Below are 4,060 nucleotides of genomic sequence, written 5' to 3'. Positions count from 1 at the left end.
TGCTGGAAACAAGTCTAAAAAAAGTACATTTGAGACAATTATTTCAGGAAGCCCTAAGTAGGCTATGCTGTTGCATAGCAACAGAGCCAGGCAGTCCTTAGACTCTAAAGTAGTCAGCATACACATGGGAACAAAATGCAAAAAAGATAGAAACCTTGAAAAATGCAAGGCTGAGGCTAAGAGAAGCTAAAGTGAAATTATATGCAGTATAAAATGTGAATTAATCATGTAAGGTATAACAAATTGAACTGCTTTAAAGTTATAAAAACTGAAATGCTGTCAGCCAAATTGTACTTTTTTGTAGCTTCTAGATAGTAATTAAAAGAAAGGCAGAATGTCTGGTGGTTGGGAAAACTAATTCAGATGTAAAGAAGACGTTAAATGACTGTCACAAGAAAAAATTTGCATGGAAAAGTTAATTTATTATTGACAAGCCAGAAAGTTGACCCAATATACCATGAATTAAATACTGATTCATGTGTTGTGCTACTAAGAGGTCCAAATACTGACATTATTAAAAAGCTACTTGTCTCCTGTTCACAGGCCTCCAGGCTGGCCCAATGGTATTTATCTTTGCAAGAACTGAAAAATATGGTTTCATTTGGTGTCTGGGCAAACTCAAAGCTTGCACGTGAAATGTGAGACCTCAACAGAAGTGTATTATGCTACAGCAGCTTTGGTTTTGCAAGAGCTAATTGATTTGATTGAAAGTGAACACAGGAACCAATATTTAATGTTTGGTGACATACAGTTGTGGATGATTTAACTTGCTATTAAAAAAGGCAGATTCCTTCTTTCCAGTGCTGTTTTTGCCACTGTCCAAGAAGAAACAGTAATAATCTTTTCTATTTGGGATGCTGCAACACGTACTTTCATGATGAGTCATGACTGCATGATTGAAAAGGTAGTCACATGCAGACAGTTAAGCTATTTCACCAGAAACTGATGAAAAGATATGTAATACAACAAATTTTGCATCTGTCTAGTAGCTTACAATGTCTTAAGGATTTGAGGACAGTGTCGTGGAGAGGGACAGTTCATTTTTAAATACTAAGAAATAGTTTAAGAATGGCTGAACTGTGGAGCATTTGAATGCCATGAATATTTAATAGCTAGACTGGACACTGAAACATTGAAGGATCCTAACAAATAAGTCTGGAAGAAACATTATGAAAATGCTGGTGCATCCTCCTGTCCACACAGGATAATATATAGCCTAAGTTTTAAATGCTGTCATGATACCCTTATCTAGACATTTTCTTTTTGCTGTTGTAACTGCATGCTTTCCCTTTGAAATGCTTTTGTTACCTCCAGACTGCTGTTGTAGATGCTGTAAACATATCAATCAAAATGTCAGAATGCAGAACATCATAAAGTGCAAACTTTATTTGGCTTGAGAATGACAGCAGTGTAATAGGAAGGGTATTGTAAACATACAAGTGTGGCCTGGAAAGAAAGTATGGACCATAATTGTGTTAGATCTTGGTTCTGCAGCAAGTGGTGGAAATACTCTATGTTGCAAGGATGGAAAATTAAAATATTTAAGATGGAACCCTCCAGGAGGAGGAAAGTGGTATCTGCAAATTAGAAAGACGCCATACAGAAAATTAGTATAAAATACTGTTAAGCACCTAACCAGGTTATCTTTCCATAGTAAGATGTCTGAGGGCTCTCCCCCAGCCCTCAATGTCTTTTCAGTGAGCCAAACTCCTCATTCAAATCAGTGGCCCTGTATGAAGTCCCCGAGTCCAGTAAGCCCACCGGGAACCTTTTGGTAGAGCAGCTGGAGGGGTCCACCACAGTCAAAGCTGTCTTTCTGATTGTGGAGGCTTGACTTGTTTCTTAAACTGGGCTCCTAGCTCTCTAAGGCAATTGCAGCTTCCTCCCCATCTTCATCTGCGTTTTCTCTTCCTGGTCTTGCCCTCCAGCCAGAGTACCCTTTTGGATGCTATCTCCCCACCTGAAATCTAATTTTTCATACCCATACTGTAGTTTTGTAATTCCATCATGTTCCCCCTACCCAGCACGTGCATAGATAAGTCTTGGGAGTGCTAACAAACACCTTCCTGCTAACCATAACCTTTACTAACGTTTTAAAAAAAAAGCTCATATTATTTCTTACCCTAGCATAACAAAGCTATGTGTTTTATGAGATTGGGCATATGTTCATATGGAAAAGATTGTCTATCTTTCATGGCTTGTAACTAGCTGAAGATCATGAATCTTCATGTTAGTTTCATAGTTCTCTGTTAGGAATTGCAGCAGGTATAAGAAATTACTCAGGGAGGTTTACCCATTCAAATCTGTAGTTGAGCTGAGTATTCCAGCCCTTATAAATGAATGGAGGTTGCCTTGCACCATGGAGTTATTTCTTTAAAAATGCAGCGGGTTGCCATTTAACTGGAAAAGTACGCAACAATGTACTGCATACTGGCTGTGAATTTTTTTTTTATTAAAACGAAGGTTTCTTTTTTTTTCTTAGACCTCAAAAGCAATAGTACTAATAAAATAATATTTAGCAAGATGTATGTATGTAGGGGAAAAAAAAAAGCATACTGAAGGGAATATGTCTGGTGCGGCGAAACGTATTATAAATGCTGAATTTAAACATTCTGTAGACCAGTGTCCTTTTAGGTCATCTAGAGTGGGATTAATGTCACCTGACAATGCATGTAGAATACAGATCTCTGCTCACCTTCTAGACTTTTTTCTATTCAGTAGGAAGAGATAAGCACATTGAAGGTGCTAGTTGCATTCATTCTAAAACAAACGCTTAGTATGGATCAGAGGAATCACCTCATATAGGTACCGGACTACACGTGTGTACACACACACGGAATTCAGTCCAATGAACCTTAACCTTAGCCCCTTCCATAGTATTAAGCTTCCGAAAAAAAAAGGAAATCTGTTTGGTAGAAAACTCTTTCTCTGAGTGGTTTCTACGTAATCACTTTTGTACCATTGATTATTTAGAAGGCTCATACTGGTCTGCAGGTAATTCACAGAACTATTTTGCGATCAGACATTCAGTTAAAAGTCTGCTAAACCTATATTCTTTTCCAGTTGAAAGTTGTCTGTAAGGATTGCAGTGGCTCACAGCAGTTTGGCCCAAAAAGTTTGCAGACTACTGAACGTGACTGTTTGGTGTCTTGTTGGTTTCTTTTTCCCCTCCCCATAAAGCCACGTACATGCGGTTCTATCTGGCAGTGAATAGGGGGGACATGGCTGTTACAAAACAGTCACTGCAGTGCTTGTAACAAGCTCCCTAGAGAACAGACATCAGAGACTCAGCTATGTTTTCTAATGAGAATTGTGTTGATCACTACCTTTACAGCACTGGCTGTGCAGGCTGCCACTTGTTGATGGAAGTGTCTGAGAGAACAAGCTTGTTTATAGCATGAATCCTGAATTAAGGCAAGGTTAGGAAGATGCAGAGCTGCTTCATGAGCAAAGTCCATACAATGTCCTCCCTTCCCTTTAGTAAACATCCTGATGCTAAGCAGGTATTTACTCTACATTTCTGCACAAAGTCTGTTGGATTTTTGTGCAAACCATTTCCAAGCTGCCAGTCTGTTGTAGACTAGGCTATTCCAGTACTCCAGCAGCTGAAGAAGAGCTCCTCCTTCATGTTGAGGGGTGTATTTTGTGTCGCCATACTCTACCATGGCCCTGCCTCCCCTGTTATCTCTCTGTTCTGGCAGGAGTCCTGCTGGATTGCTGTATAGAGCTCCCAGTGGACAGGCATTCCCCAAAGGCTGAAGCCATTCCTTTTGAACAAAGCATTCTATTTGTTTAAACCCTGCTTCTCAGATTGGAGAGTCGCACCACTTCTAAATGAACTGCAGTGCTGCATACCTGGCCTCATCCTCCCAGACTCCAATATCATCAACCTTCCCACAACTCAGATGGATGCGGGAATGCTCAGGAGGGCTGCACACACGTCTGCCTCCTGTCACATGAGGAGCTTGACATCTCCCATCTGCTTGAGGCCCTTATCTGTTTTTATGGTTATGAGGTGCTATAGCAATGGATTGAGTTGTTCATAAGTAGCAGCAGAGCA

The sequence above is a fragment of the Merops nubicus genome, unplaced genomic scaffold, assembly GCF_000691845.1.
Source record: "Merops nubicus isolate BGI_N331 unplaced genomic scaffold, ASM69184v1 scaffold62, whole genome shotgun sequence".
In the NCBI taxonomy this organism is placed as follows: Eukaryota; Metazoa; Chordata; class Aves; order Coraciiformes; family Meropidae; genus Merops; species Merops nubicus.
This window is presented reverse-complemented; position numbering follows the sequence as displayed.